The sequence below is a fragment of the Numenius arquata genome, chromosome W, assembly GCF_964106895.1.
Source record: "Numenius arquata chromosome W, bNumArq3.hap1.1, whole genome shotgun sequence".
NCBI lineage: Eukaryota > Metazoa > Chordata > Aves > Charadriiformes > Scolopacidae > Numenius > Numenius arquata.
This window is the reverse complement of record NC_133615.1, coordinates 4,171,375-4,188,042: the sequence shown is the minus strand read 5'-3', so window position 1 is coordinate 4,188,042 and position 16,668 is coordinate 4,171,375. Positions and strand designations below refer to the sequence as shown.

Sequence of the window (16,668 nt, the reverse complement as noted above, 5' to 3'; positions counted from 1 at the left end):
TAACCACTCAAGAAAACACTTAACTCTCTTTTCGGTATTTTCAACTTCATCCTTAAGAAGTCTAACTAAATAACCTATATCATCTTGCTCTTCCCATTCACATGTAAAATTAACAGGTATCCATGCTTCTGGCCATCTTCTAAAAGAACAATAGTCATATAATTTCCTAACGCTAAATCAACGTGTAATACAATTCTTAAAGAAAAGGATTGTGCTTCTAATGAATACAAACTATCATTAAAGGTTACATTAAGATTACAAGCTAATGCGAATACATATGGGTGAGTAGTACACACAGTTATGTTAGCACAATGCAAAACCCATCAGATTGATTAAGGTAATATTTTTCACTGAATTTCACTGAATTTTTAGAGTTGGAAGGGACCATAGAGATCATCTAGTCCAACTCCCCTGCTGAAGCAGGATTGCCCAGAGCATGTCAGAGCACGTCACTCAGGACTGCATCCAGGCGGGTCTTGAAAATCTCCAAAGAAGGGGACTCCACAACCTCCCTGGGCAGCCTGTTCCAGGGCTCTGTCACCCTCACCGTGAAGAAGTTTTTTCTCATATTTGAGTGGAACCTCCTATGTTCCAACTTGTGCCCGTTGCCCCTCGTCCTCTCACTGGCAACCACTGAAAAGAGTCCGGCTCCCTCCTCCTTCAACCCACCCTTTAGATACTTGTAAGCGTTGATAAGGTCTCCCCTCAGCCTTCTCCTCTCCAGGCTAAAGAGTCCCAGCTCTCTCAGCCTTTCTTCATAAGGGAGATGCTCCAATCCTTGAATCATCCTCGTTGCCCTTCGCTGGACTCTTTCCAGTAGTTCCCTGTCCCTCTTGAACTGGGGAGCCCAGAACTGGATGCAGTATTCCAGTTGTGGCCTCACCAGTGCAGAGTAGAGGGGGAGAATGACTTCCCTCGACCTACTAGCCACACTCTTCCCTATGCAGCCCAGGATTCCGTTGGCCTTCCTGGCCACAAGAGCACACTGCTTGCTCATTGTCATTTTGCTGTCTACCAGGACCCCCGGATCTTTCTCTTCGGAACTTGACTCCAGCAGGTCCACGCCTAACCTGTATTAGTGCCTGACATTCTTCTTCCCCAGGTGCAGGACCCTACACTTTTCCCTGTTGAACCTCATGAGGTTCTTCCTTGCCCAGCTCTCCAGCCTGTCCAGGTCTCGCTGGACGGCAGCACGGCCCTCCGGGGTGTCAGCCACCCCTCCCAGTTTGGTATCATGAGCAAACTTGCTGAGGATACACTCGGTCCCCTAGTCCAGGTCACTGATGAATATGTTGAACAGGACTGGACCAAGTATTGACCCCTGGGGGACACCACTGGTTACAGGCCTCCAGCTTGAACCTGCTCCATTAATCATTACCCTTTGGGTCCTGTCACACAGCCAGTTATCAATCCACCTCACTGTCCCCTCATCCAGCCCACATTTCCTTAGTTTCCCAATGAGGATGTTATGGGAGACAGTGTCAAAAGCCTTGCTGAAGTCAAGGTAGATGACATCTGCTGCCCTCCCCTCATCCAACCAACCAGTTATAGCATCGTAGAAAGCTATCAGATTGGTCAAACATGATTTACCCTTGGTAAACCCATGTTGCCCACTTCCAATAACCCCCCGCTCTTCAACTTGTTTGGAGATGACATCTAGAATGAGTCTCTCCATTACCTTCCCAGGGATGGAGGTGAGACTAACTGGTCTGTGGTTCCCAGGGTCCTCCTTCTTGCCCTTTTTGAAGACTGGAGTGATGTTGGCCTTCCTCCAGTCTTCAGGCACCTCTCCTGTTCTCCATGACCTTTCAAAGATGATAGAGAGTGGCCCAGCGATAACATCTGCCAGCTCTCTCAGCACTCGCGGGTGCATCCCATCAGGGCCCATGGACTTATGAATGTCCAGTTTGGCCAAGTGGTCCCGAACCTGGTCCTCCTCTACTGGAGGAAAAACTTCCTCTCTCCATACCCTCCCCCTTGCCTCCAAGGCCAGAGATTCATGAGGGGCAGCCTTAGCGGTGAAGACTGAAGAAAAGGCGGCATTCGGCAACTCTGCTTTCTCCGTGTCTTCCACCACTAGGGTGCCCATCTCATTCATCAGTGGGCCCACATTATCCCTAATCTTCCTTTTACTGTTTACATACCGAAAAAAACCCTTTTTGTTATTCTTAACTGTAGTGGCCAAGATGAGCTCAGCTTGAGCCTTGGCCCTTCTAATTTTCCCCCCGCATATCTTCACCGCTTCCTGGTATTTCTCCTTGCCTGCCAGGCCCCTTTTCCAAAGATCATAAACCTTCTTTTTGTTCCTGAGCTCCAGCCAAAGCTCTCTATTTAGCCAGGCTGGTCTTCTTCCCTTCCTGCTTGTTTTTTGGGACTTGGGTATGGCTCTTTCCTGCGCTTTTAAGAGTGCCTTCTTGAAGTACGACCAGCCTTCCTGGGCACCTTTGCCCTTCAGGACTGTCTCCCAAGGGACTCTTTCAACCATGCTCCTGAAGAGGCCAAAGTCTGCCCTTCGGAAGTCCAAGGTGGCAGTTTTGCTGGCCCCCCTCCTTGCTTCAGCAAGAATTGAAAATTGTATCATTTCGTGATCACTCTGTCCAAGACGACCTCCAACGTTTACATCCCCCACAAGACCTTCTGAGTTAACTATCAGCAGGTCCAGTAGGGCACTTTCCCTAGTCGGTTCCCTCACCAGCTGCGTTAGGAAGTTGTCTTCCACGCACTCCAAGAATCTCCAGGACTGTTGCCTCTCTGCTGTGTTATATTTCCAGCAGATACCTGGGAAGTTGAAGTCCCCCATGAGTACAAGGGAGAGTGATCGTGAGGCCTCTGCCAGCTGCTTATAGAATATTTCATCAACCTTTATATCCTGGTTTGGGGGTCTATAACAAACTCCCACCACGATGTCTGCCTTATTGGTCTTCCCCTTGATTCTTATCCATAGACACTCAACGTTGTCATCGTGCGTATTGCTAAGTTCGAGGCATACAATACTGCTCTTAACATAAAGGGCCACCCCACCACCTCTCTTTCCTTGCCTGTCCCTTCTGAAAAGTTGGTAGCCATCAATCACAGCACTCCAGTTATGCGAGTCCTCCCACCACGTTTCCGTGATGGCAACTAGATCATATTTTTTACGATGGCCTCCAGCTCCTCCTGTTTGTTGCCCATGCTGCGTGCATTCATGTAGATGCACTTCAGCTGGGCTAATCGTCCCACTATTTTGCTGGGAGGGCAAGCACTAATTCCCACCTGTCCGTGTGCAGACATTTCTGCAGTTACCATCTTATCACTACTCCTCATGTCTTCACTGCCACATGTGTCTTTCTCTCCCTCATCAACTGCTGCAACAGGTTGCAAGGCCTTGCTGGCACCTTTACCTACTAGCACTGGCACGCTACTCCCGGGCACCACTTCAGTAACCCTGGTTCCAACCCCGTCCCCCTTCAAATCTAGTTTAAAGCTCTCTCAATGAGCCCTGCTAATTCTTGTCCCAATATCCTTTTTCCCCTTTGGGTTAGGCTTCCCCCACCTGCTGCCAGCATGCCTGGTGACCTGTAGATCAGCCCATGATCAAAGAATCCAAAGTCCTGCCGTTTACACCAGTCTTTTAGCCATGAGTTGATCTGTTGATTCTTCCTATTTATCCCTTCATCCATCCCTGTGACTGGTGGGATAGAAGAGAACACCACTTGTGCTCCTGATCCCTTGACCAGTCGTCCCAGCACTCTGAAGTCCCTTTTCATTGCCTTTAGGCTTCTGGTAGCTACCTCATCATTGCCTACGTGAAATATCAGTAGTGGGTAATAATCTGAGGGCTGAACCAGGGAGTGAATTTCCCTCTGTATATCCTTAATCCTGGCCCCAGGGAGGCAGGTGACTTCCCCGTGGGACGGGTCTGGTCTACAGATTGGGCCCTCTGTTCCACTCAGAAGGGAGTCACCTATTACAATCACCTTTCTTTTTTTCTTAGTTGATGAGGTCCTGAGGCATGGGGGGTGGGTGACTAGTCCTGGGTGCCTCACTGGGTAGATCGTCCTCTCCATTCTCATTTACCTCGTCCTCTGAACCTATTATGCAAATGCAACTGGGAAGATGAGGGAGGCTGTTGGGGGTTCCGCTTGCCTCTCCGAGGAAGGACCAGCCTCCATTCCCCCCTTTCTATTAAGTCCCCTCTCTCTGCCCGGTGACAGGGCGGGAGGGGATCATCTACTTTTATTAGAGCCTCTTCTTGCTGCCTTTGCCTCAGGGTACGGCTCCACCAGTCTATTTCACTTTCGCATTCCCTAATGCTTCTTAACTGCATTCAACTATTAACTTAACTGCATAACAACTATTCTTTTCTGCATATACAACTGATATACAGTTCGTGTTAAACCTGGCAAAACTAATCTCCATAGATCTGTTTTAATGCTAGAATGATTGTCCTTAGAATCAAAGGTCCTGCCATTTCCCATCATGCCAAATAAGGCTTGCATTATCCTCACTAAAAGATAATGCTAAACAATTGTATTTTTGATTCCAAAAGGTGCTGTGAGGACCCCAGTCAATAACAAACCCAAATGACAAATTTTGTCTTTGAGGATACAACCTCAGACACGGTCTCTGAGCCAATTGTTGTAGATCTTGCAATTTTGCATGTTGCATGCTGGAAAATAGGACAAACATGGGATAATACCTTCCTCCTCGGTATTGCTTGGACTTGGCAGAGTGACCATAGTGTAATTAGTTTTGCCATTTAATTTTAATCCAATAAGATGTAACTGAATAGTAAAATTTATATAAGGAGATTGATTCTCGGGCCTAGTAACATTGGCCCATGTGACACACATGTAAGTCACTATAAAATATCTGGCTAGTCTCAAAGGAATTGTTAAGATCGTCGCAAGATGGTGGTAATCAAACTCCTCTCATCCATCTTGTGTCATTATTACTTAAAGGTGACACTAGATCCCACCATGTGAGAGGCCTAAACACAGGCAGGTCTAAAACATGCGCCCAATAGACATAAGCTCTAGTTACTGAGCTACGCAACATACATATGATAATGCGAGACACATGCGACATGATTAAACCTGAGGAAGATTAGAATCTTCCTCTTTATCTTCGCCTTGAGAGACGTCTTCAACAGATTCTGCGTCTTTCTGTATAGTGTTGGCAGGCTTGATATTTTTCGCAGGTAACCAGTATGGTCCTGTGGATAAAGAAACACAACCATAACCACGTCCCCATGACAACAAGGGTACTGGACCCATCCATTGTCCTGATTGTAAGTCTTTATAAAATACAGTAGGCTTCATATTTGTCTGATCCGGCAAACCATATCGCCGTCGATTAGCAGTCAAATTGTCAGCACGTGTAAGATTCAAAAAATTTAGAACATAAGTGGCTTTATCTAATTGTTCCTGAGGTGTGATACCCAGGGGATTCCCCCTTTTTTGTTTATGAAGCATGTTTTTCAGAGTAAGATGAGAACGCTCTATAATTGCTTGACCAGTCGGAGAATGGGGAATACCTGTAACGTGCAGGATACCCCACTCAGCTAAAAAGGCTTTCGTCTGTCTGGCGACATAGCCTGGCCTGTTATCAGTCTTAATTTTCTGTGGAATACCTAAAACAGCAATTGCACGAAGCCAATGGCGACAGACATCTTTAGCCTTTTCGCCCCTGTGTGCAGAAGCAACAATAAACCCAGAAAAGGTGTCAACAGTAACATGTACAAAGCGAAAAACTCCAAAGGCAGAAATATGGGTAACATCAGTTTGCCATAGTTCATTGGGCTGCAATCCACGAGGATTGGATCCAGTCTGTGTAGGAAGCGGCAGGAGACGCTGGCAATCTGGACAGGCAGAGACAATTTCTCGTGCCTGCTGCAGTGTAAGCTGGAAATCCTTGGAGAGTGCCTTGGCGTTCTGATGATAAAATTCATGGGAGAGTTGAGCCTGTTGAAGTTTCTTAGGTACCACAACAGTCATGGTAAAAGAATCGGCAACAGCATTACCTTCAACCATAGGCCCAGGCAATGTAGTGTGAGAACGTAAATGAGACACAAAATAAGAATGAGCTCTCCGTGAAATCAGTGTATACAGTCTGGAGAGGAGCTCAAACAAGTCCTGATTTGCAACTTCCTTTAAAAAGGATTTTTCTAATCTTCGTATAATACCAAAGACATAGGCAGAGTCAGTGACAACATTAAGGGGTTCAGCAGCAAATAAACTGAATGCATGGATGGCAGCTGCAAGCTCAACCAATTGAGTAGAACCCGACTGAAAAACAACGGAGTTTTGCCACCCACGTGTGGCCTCTTGCCAGACAACAGCAGCCTTGCCCGTTCTTCCAGAGCCGTCAATGAATGCCGTTCCGACATTAGGGACTGACGAAGATTGCTGTAAAAAAAAAGAGGCTGCAGAGGAACATCTTTTAGGGAGTTAAGCAGACGGTGCTTCGGCAGAGTATAAAGTATTTTGCCAAGGTAGTCCGCAAAGGCTGCCTGTAAAGATAAACTCTCACGAAGCATTACCGTAAAATCTTCCTTCGTGATGTACATATGAATGAAATCCGGATCAGTTCCTCGAAGTTGCTGGCATCGCAGTCGACCTGTAGAAATTAATCTCACAAACATCTCAAGCAAAGTAGTTACAGTTTTTGAAAATGAATGAGGAAGGAAAACCCATTCTAGTACAACTAGCTGTTGTTCCTTTTCATCCCATTGGCCAATAAGCGCATACGGCTGGAAAGAATTAGGGATTAAAAATAGACGGAAAGGTAAATTTAAATCATACCTGGATGCAAAGGCTGTATTAACCCTTTCTGCCACAATCTGCAATGCTTCTGAAGCTTCCCCGGTAATCGATCTTGGGGATGACGAATCAGAATCGCCTTGCAAAAGGTCAAACAGGGGAGAGAATAATTCTGTAGAAATCCCCAATAAAGGTCGTAGCCAATTAAGGGTTCCCAATAATTTTTGTAACTCATTCAATGTAGTTACTGTATTGACAATTCGTATGGGTTGTGGAATAATGGTTTTATCTAAGATTTGCCAACCCAGATATTTCCAAGGTGGTATAGACTGTACCTTCTCAGGTGCAATCCGAAGTCCGTAGCGTTCCATGGCTAATTTCACCTGGGCAAACGCAGATTGTAACTGAAACTCATCAGGCGCAGCAATTAAAATATCATCCATGTAATGATAAAACAACAGGGTAGGAAATTGCGTTTTCACTGGTTTCAAAGCAGAATAAACAACAAATTGACAAATAGTTGGACTATTTTTCATGCCTTGAGGAAGCACTACCCAATGATATCTCTCCATAGGCCCTTCATTGTTAATAGAAGGCACAGAAAAGGCAAAATGTGGACAATCATCAGGATGCAGAAAAATTATAAAGAAACAATCCTTTAAATCAATGACAAGAAGATTCCAAGATTGTGGTATCATTGCAGGATTCGGCAGTCCCGATTGCAGTGCACCCATTGGAGCTATAACAGCATTAACTGCCCGTAAATCCTGCAATAATCGCCATTTGCCCGATTTCTTAGGTATTACAAAAATTGGAGTATTCCATGGGCTTGTAGAAGGGACAATATGTCCTAACTGCAATTGTTCTGCAACCAGCTCTCGCGCTCGCTCCAACCGCTCACCTCTGAGGGGCCCCTGATCAACCCAAACAGGGGAATTGGTTAACCACGTAAGTTTGAGCCGCGGTTGGACATCAGCGACCCCAGTCAAAAATGCGTCGTTAAAAGCAAACCCCATTGTGAAATCAAGTCACGGCCCCATAATGTACAGGGTACTGGTAGGTAGAATGTATGGTTTCAATTTAGCTATTTTCCCATCCGGTCCTTCAACCAGCAGGGATTGCAGTGATTGTTGAGGAAGCTGAGTTCCTCCCACCCCAGTAATTAAAGCAGCCGTGTCCACAACAGGCCATTCAGACAGCCAGTCAGACTTACGGATGATAGAAATATCCGCTCCAGTATCTACCAACCCTGAAAAATCTTTACCATTAAGTCGACAAGTAAGAAAGGGTTGTTGAGTCGTGATCTGCTGAGTCCAATAAATCTGTGGGGATCCTGTACTCCCGAAACCTCCAGCTCCACGGATCGGTGCCGATGCAGCAGTGTCGTCTGTTAAGGGAGACAAACTAGGGAGAGGTATTAATTGAGCAATGCGTTCACCTGCTGGTATGGTACAGGGAGGATTCGGAGTCCATACCATGATTTTAATTTCTCCCCGATAGTCACTATCAATAATCCCAGGTAAAACAAACAAACCCATCTTTGTAGTAGAAGACCGGCCCAGTAACAAAGCATGTCCGTTAAAAGGCAGCGGCCCTTGCAGTCCCGTCGATATCAGGCGCACAGAAGTATCATTTACGTTTGTTGTGGCGACAGTTGCCACGTCCAGCCCAGCACTCCCGGGGGTGGCACGGCGGGGGATGATGCCTGCATTGCTTGTCCATTCCCCTGCTGTGGTGCTAATTGCAGCATCTGCCCTTGGGCCCTGTTGGGATTGCGTGGGGCACCGGACCGCGCGCCCCTCTTGGCATTTCCCGACCACGGACAGGGTAAGGGATTACCATTTTTATCAAATTTAGAGCGACATTGATTGCTCCAATGATATCCTTTCTGGCACCGAGGACATAATTCATTCGGAGTCTTATCCCTTTCTCCCCTTCGTTTTGGGCAACCCTTTCTCATGTATCCGTCCTGCCCACACGAAAAACATTTAATAGCAGCACGAGCCACGGTTAGTTGTTGAGCCAATGCCGTCGCTAACATCTCAAACCTGCGCTCTTCCGTTCCTACATGCTGACACGCTTTAATAAGTTCATTCAAAGTGGTGGCCTTGCCACGTATAGGGTCTAAAGCCCTGCGGCATTCATTGTTAGCATTTTCCACTGCTAATTGCATTAATAAAAGTTCAGCAGCTGCTGGAAGTTCAATCTGTCGAGAAATAGCTGTTTGCAAGCGGTCTATGAATTCTATGTAAGGCTCTTGTGCTCCCTGTCGGATACTCGCAAATGACAGTTCTGAAATCTCTTGATGTTGATTCCGCGGGGGCGGCCGCGTGGCCCCCCCGTGCCACGCACAGCAGAAGCCCTTTTTCTACACTCTTCCACGAAATCCCTTCTTGCCTTATCGTGAGAATCATTAGGAGGCATGTCTAGAGAAGGAGCATAAGGCGGCGGACGCATAACGGAGGCACGACTAACAGTCATTCATTTAGTATTTTGCAAGATCTGTTCCGTGGTTGGTGCAGAAGCCACCATAGCTTTAACCGGAGTTAAAGGCGGGTACAAATCAGGCTCTTGATCAGAGTCAATAGGACCTGGATCGAAGGGATCCTCAGGTATCTGTGAGTCTAAGTCGTCAGCTGCTTCTACTGTAGCAGCTAACGGCAATTGCGGCTGCTGAGCTGAATCACAGACAGGCTCAGCATCAGGGTCTGAACCAGCCGGAGCTGTATCCTCTAAAGTTAATAAATCAGCCGGCAGAGGTGGAAAATCTGAGTTAGCAAACACTTTATCGGTAGGGAGGAATGTTCTTAACGCCGTATATATGACACGCCACGTAACGATATTATCAGGATTAACATCATGATCGGTAATTAGTCACGCTTGCAAGCATTCTCCCACTTTCTGCCAGTCAGAAAGATCATAAGACCCGTTGGGGGGATACCACGGACAATGATCCCGAATCCATACTAAAAGCTGTACAAGCTTAAGAGGCTGTAACTTGAATCCTTGTTCCTTAACGATTTTCATTAAAAGTGCTTTATGTATCTGCTGCTCTTTCATCGCAGACTGCCCCATTATAATAATACCTTCCCCGGCCCCTCGCTGTGCTAACCTTATATCATGCAGCGATGAGTATATAGGAGCTCCTTGGTGATCAACGTCTTCCGTCCGGCTCACGGGGGTACGCCACCGATCCTTGATCACCGTCGTGCTGAATCTTTAACCCTGTTTGGGCACCATTTGTGGCGTATGAAGAAATCACGGACTCGTAGGTCATGCAGTAAGCGAATCCAAATCCCATCCTTTATTGCTACACAGAGAAACTTATATACACTAAGACACAAACCCAGTCCCCTCGTAATGCCCAATCATGGACTTACAAAAATACCTTCTACTGAGCTTATCACAATAACAGGTACTCTGCTACCAGGACAAGTTTCGGTTCCCAGACTGTGTTCTGTTTTTGTCAGGATGAGCTTCAGGATGTGTAACTTATGTTTCTCATCCTCCCCTGCTCTCAAGGTCGCTACTGGCACACACTGTTGCTCCAGATGCACGTAAATCTTAGCTGTGTGAGCGAACTTTAACTGAACCCACAGTTGAAGATAGAGAGCTGGGTAGAGAAATATTAAATAAATGTAGTTTGAGTGAAAGTAAAAAATGTTTTGTCTCAATGTAGTGTGAAGTTATAGTTTCTTCAGATGAGTCTGTCAGGTAGCAAGTCCAGAGTTCTACAGCATTCATTTATTTCGGTAGCTAAGAAGAAAACAACATTTTTCTGAAAGTGCATAGTTTTACAATAATTATTGAAAGCCATACTCCATACCAAAGAATAAATTTGTGTTGCATTGAAAACTGAGGGGAAATACTGTTGGCATGTTTGGACTCTACAACCTCTCTGGTTGCCTCTCTGGGCAACCTGTGCCCAGTGCTCAGTCACCCTCATAGTAAAAAAAAAAAAAAAGAAAAAAGTGTTTCCTTATGTTCAGACATAACCTCCTGTGTTTTAGATAGCGCCCATTGCACCTTGTCCTGTCACTGGGCAAGACCGAAAAGAGCCTGGCTCTGTTGTCTTTGCACCCTCCCTTCAGGTATTTATATGTTTTGATGAGATCCCCCCGAGCCTTTTCTGGGCTAAACAGTTCCAGCTCCAGCCTTTCCTCATAGGAGAGGTGCTCCAGTCCCTTCATCATCTTTGTGGCCCTTTCCTGGACTTTCGCCAGCATGTCCGTGTCTCTCCTGTACTGGGGAGCCCAAAACTGGACACAGGACTCCAGATGCGGCCTCACCAGTGCTGAATAGAGTCCCCCAACCTGCTGGCAACACCCCCCCTAATGCAGCCCAGGATACTGTTAGCCTTCCTTTGCGGCAAGGGCACATTGCTGGCTCATGTTCAACCTGGTGTCCACCAGGACCCCCAGGTCCTTTTCTGCAAAGCTACTTTCCAGCTGGTAAGCCCCCAGCACGTGTACTAGTGCCTGGGGTTATTCTTCCCCAGGTGAAAGATTTTGGACTTGCCCTTGTTGAACTGCATGAGGTTCCTGTCAGTCCATTTCTCCAGTCTGTGGAGGTCCCTCTAGATGGCAGCATGACGCTCTGGCGTATCAGCTGCTCCTCCTAGTTTTGTGTCATCTGCAAACTTGCTGAGGGTACGCTCTGCCCCATCATCCAGATATTAATCAAGATGTTGAACAGGTCTGGACCCCGTATTGACCCCTGGGGTACACCGCTAGTTACTGCCCCCAACTAGACTTTGTGCCGCTGACCCTCTGGGCCTGGCCGTTCAGCCAGTTTTCAGTCCACCTCACTGTTTGCTCATCCTGCCCATACATCAATAGCTTCTCTATGAGGATCTTATGAGAGACGATGTCAAAAGCCTTCCTGAATGCTAGGTAGGCAATATCCACTGCTGTCTTCTCGTCTACCAAGCCAGGCTAGAAGGTTATCAGGTTGGTCAAGCAAGACTTCCCCTTGGTGAATCCATGCTGACTACTCCTGGTGATTTTTCTTGTCCTTCATGTGCCTGGAAGCGGTTTCCAGGATTAGCTGCTCCATCACCTTCCCCAGGGATTGAGATGAGGCTGACTGGCCTGTAGTTCCCTGGGTCCTCTTTCTTGAAGATAGGGGTGACGTTTGCTTTCTTCCAGTCTTTGGGCACTGTCCTGGTTCTGGCAGAGGTAGGGTTAATTCTCACAAGGAGCTGGGACAGGACACAGCCAGCTGACCCAAACTAACCAAAGGGGTATTCAATACCATGTGATGCCATGCTCAGTATATAGCTGGGGGAGCAGGCATGGGGGGGGGGGGGGGAAATTGCTGCTTGGGAGCAGGCTGGGGCTTTTCCGGGTTCCGGTCAGTGAGCGGTAGTACATTAATCGTGTTTTGTATATTCTTTTATCAGTTTTTTTGTTGTTGTTTTCCTCTTTCCTTTGCTGTTCTGTTAAAGTGCCTTTATCTCAACCCACGAGTTTTGCCTTTTTCTTCTGATTTTCCCCCTATCCTGCCACTGTGGGGGAGGGTGAGCGAAAGACCACGTGGTTCTTTGTTGCTGGCTGGGACTAAACCACGACAGTCCTTTTTGGCACCCAACGTGGGGCACGAAGGGTTGAGATAATGACAGATCCAACCAGAGCATGTTAAAACAAATTTGTTATACGCATTTATTATATTAGTTAAATAGTCACTGGCCACAATGTTGCTTTGTTTGTTCACATGGCTGTGTTATGTAAATTCTTATATGCCCTGTGATGCTGTTTATCGCCTCTGGGAGAGGGATCAGGATTATCATTTTGCTGTCCTGTGTAATAACGACTTATGATAACATCACTGCTCTCGTGGTTATGTTGGCGCGTTTATGCGGCATTGCTGTCCTGCCTGTACCTCGGACGCCATCTCTCGGAAATTATTAATAATCATACCTAATCTATGGGGAAAATGGGGGGGGGGGGGGGGGGGATATTTTCCTCAGCTCTCTTGCCTCCCTTTTCTCCTTCGGGCCAGGTACAACAGCTTTTGAGAATTCTGAATATCCTTGGGATGTTCAAACCAGTATGGTCCTGTTGCTATGTCTCCTGAATGCATTTCAGGTCTTGTTTAGGGTTAAACAACTATTTAGGAATACCACCCAGAGATCTGCCCTGAGGCTGGATAGTCATGGGTGGCATGGCACGTGGGAGAATATGGGCAGGTATCTAGAGAACTTCTTGCATCCAGTGGTTTGGAATTTCACCCCTGAAGGACCCTGATAAAGCGACAGAATATTTGAAAGGAAAATGCTGTGGCTGTTCCAGAGAGGCACAACTTACTGCACTGTGCTGGGCCCTGGCCAGTATCTACCGAACACTGCTCAATATTATGCAGCACCCTTGGGGGAAAGAGGGAAACCATACCGATTGGCACTGCGGCTACTCCAACCCCGGTAACCAGCACTCAGCTGAACCAGACAACCAACCCATGCCAGTATCAGTCATGCCTATATAGAAGAAGAAATACACAAAGAGATCGGTTCGCTTAGTAAAGGGATGATGATGAACCAGGGGCATCATGAGAACAGGAGGAAGAGGCAGAACCACAGATAATCACCCGATCCCTATCCCTGAGTGAGCTGTGAGATATGCGGAAAGATTTCAGCCGCCATCCGTGTGGGCACTGTTGAGGGATATTAATGGTTTAGCATAAATAAGTAAGTTTTAAGTAGAATAAATTACTTAGGGTTATAATATGGTGTAATTTGTGCTGCTTGCTTAGCTCTACTTAGCATGAGTAACTAGATTTGCTGAAACCTTTAGGCCATGAGAAAGCTATTCTTCTTAGTAATTTTCCTAGCAGATGGTGCAGTGTTATTTAGTCTTTTAGCATGGAAAAGTGCTGGATATCCTACTGATGTTTTGGCAGTGTTTCTCTCAAGTTCAGGACTCTTCGGTGCCCCATGTTCTGCCAACAAGGGCAAGTGCACAAGGAATGTAAATCAGAAGATACAGAGGCTCGAACCCTTGGCTGAAAATGCAAATCGACAAGATAAGAGCCTGCCTGCCTGGACACAGGAAAATAATCCAATTAGATGTTAGAAAACCCCAGACCAAAAATCACTATTGGACTAAAAGATGCGTGGACAGCGCGCAAGGGACAGGTGTATAGATCACAAAGGTATAATTGCCCAGGGATTCTTTTATTCAGGGCCTCTCTCTTTGGAGGCACCCAGCCCAGGCTGCTCTTGCTGCTGTACCTTCTAATTAAATTAATTTATTTTATGAAATCTGTCGCCTGAGACTCTGCTGTGGAAAACCTAGGGTCAAGCCTGAAGAAGGAGGAAGTGCGCTCAGGAGTAAGTGTGTCTGTGCAACACCATGAATCGTGTGTGAATGCTCAGGCAGCTGCTTCTCCTTCAACAAGCACATTGTCACCCGGCTGCTCCGATGCTGGGATAACAGGGCCAGTAGCTTGGAATTAGAGGGTAGGGAAGCCAGGCAGCTGGGATCCCTGTCTAGGGAGGGGGGCATTGACAAAGTGATTGGGAAAAAGACAAGCTCTCAGCCTCTGGAGGTGACTCCTGTCAGGTGTGAGGGAAAGGTACCCCTGCAGTGAAGATGATGTATGTCACCCAGGCAAGTGGACCCCCATGGAGAGAGGTATCCAGTACCTGAGGGTATTAGCTGTGTGGGAGATGGTTTATTATGACCCGGACAACATGCAGTGACTCACAGATCCTGATGAAGTCCAACGCATGCGGCCTATGTGGTGGAAGTTAGTACGGAGCGAACCATTGTCATATGTCTGCTCGTTGGCAGTGATAGAAAGGAAAGGCAAAGAGGGACCAACGGTGGACGAGGTGGCTGGCTGACTCTGGCGATATGAAGAAAGTATCTCTTCCTCCCTTGTCTTGGCTGTGGAGAAACTGTCCCAGAAGGTCCAGCAACTTGAAGAGACTATGTCCTACTCCCCACCTGTACGGGCCAGTATCTCAGCTATTAGGAGTAGGCATTTCTCTGCTTAAGAGAGAGGATATAGAGGGTACACACCACGAGGCACCCTGTGGTTTTTTACCTGCGTGACCATGGAGAGGACATGAAGAAGTTGAACAGACAACCTACCTCGATCCTAGAGGCACGAGTACGTGAGTTGCAAGGAAGATCACAAAAGGGGTTCCTTCCAGGAAAAGCGCCACTCCGGTTTCCAGCGGGCATCTCCCCAGGCAGAGTAGAAGGCCTGATCTTACTTCTGATCCTCCTGAAGGAACTTCCAAGTCATTTTTGCCAGAAGTGAGTAATGAATACTATGACCGGGATTAGAGGGGCCCTGCCTCCAGCCAGGTGGGGGAAAGGGACAACCGGGTTTATTGGAAGGTGTGGATTCGATGGCCTGGCACGTCAGATCCACAAGAGCATAAGGCTCTAGTGGACACCAGTGCACAGTGTACCCTAATACCATCAAGCTACAAAGGTGCAGAACCCATTTGTATTTCTGGAGTGACAGGGAGATCCCAGGAGTTGACTGTACTGGAAGCTGAAGTGGGCCTAACTGGGAATGAGTGGCAAAAGCATCCCATTGTGACTGGCCCAGGGGCTCCGTGCATCCTTGGCATAGACTACCTCAGGAGAGGGTATTTCAAGGACCCAAAAGGGTACTGGTGGGCTTTTGGCATAGCTGCCTCGGAAATGGAGGAAATTAAACAGCTGTCTACCTTGCCTGGTGTCTCAGAAGACCCTTCTGTTGTGGGGTTGTTGAGGGTCAAAGAACAACAGGTGCCAATTGCCACCACAACGGTGTATCAGCAGCAATATTGCACCAACCAAGATTGTCTGATTCCCATCCATAAGCTGATTCGTCAACTGGAGCCAAGGAGTGATCAGCAAGACCCACTCACCCTTTAACAGTCCCATATGGCCAGTGCAAAAATCTAATGGAGAGTGGAGGCTAACAGTAGACTATCGTGGCCTGAATGAAGTCACGCCGCTGCTGAGTGCTGCCGTGCCGGACATGTTAGAACTGCAATACGAACTGGAGTCCAAGGCAGCCAAGTGGTATGCCACAATTGATATCGCTAATGCATTCTTCTCGTTCCCTCTGGCAGCAGAGTGCAGGCCACAGTTTGCTTTCACTTGGAGGGGGGTCCAGTACACCTGGAATCGACTGCCCCAGGGGTGGAAACAGCCCTGCCATCTGCCATGGACTGATCCAGACTGCACTGGAACAGAGCGAAGCTCCAGAACACTTGCAATGCATTGGTGTGGCGGTATGCTCTCCCTGTTTTGCTCCCCCCCTCCCCTGGCTCCTGCTCGGGCCTTGGCCACCATGGCCATCACAACATCAGTTGTGATAACTTGCACCTGGACTTTGGGGGATGGCTGGCAACATAGTCAAAATACTGTCTGGAGTGGGGACCTAGAAATTTTGTTCCCATGAGAATATGACTATAGGTCAATTATCTTACTGTATAAATAGTGGACAGCCCAAGAGCCCTTTGAGCTCTCCTGTATGGCAGCGGGCTGCACGCCAGGATCTCCCCTTTTGTGAGGACGCTCGCTTAAGGTTCTACTCCTCGAGGTTGAGAGATTCCTTGCCGCAACAGATTCTCGGTAAGTGACTAATAGCATGCTAAACTTTGAAATCTTAGCTAAGTAATGTAAAGGATTGATTGCGCATATATAATCCTTTAGACATAAACCGTTGACCAAGTCTGGGACTAGGACTGGATCCAGCCGCACCTAGACTCGTGACTCAACGGGAGGGTCGCCCTGACAGCTTGCTTGACCCTGTCCTCTATGCAGTAAATAATAGAGTGTACCTTGACATCGAATCTCATAAAACACTATCGCATTTACTACCGGTTTTATCGCACTTACTACTGATTTTGTTAAATCACTGTTTCACCTTAATAAATATTTCACTACTTCACTCTAACTAGTGAAGTTAATCACTCCGTCCGTGA

The 16,668-nt window shown here is 47.2% G+C and overlaps 1 protein-coding gene and 1 non-coding gene across 2 annotated transcripts in view; one reads left to right on the top strand and one right to left on the bottom strand.

Moving 5' to 3' along the window:
• Nucleotides 1-16,668, top strand: part of LOC141476742 (ras GTPase-activating protein 1-like) — an 88,770-nt gene that overhangs the window by 13,846 nt on the left and 58,256 nt on the right. The gene's annotated exons all lie outside the window — the stretch shown is intronic.
• LOC141476832 (U11 spliceosomal RNA) lies at nucleotides 9,011-9,108 on the bottom strand. Its single transcript, XR_012463690.1, has one exon. It is a non-coding gene; the product is annotated as a U11 spliceosomal RNA (small nuclear RNA).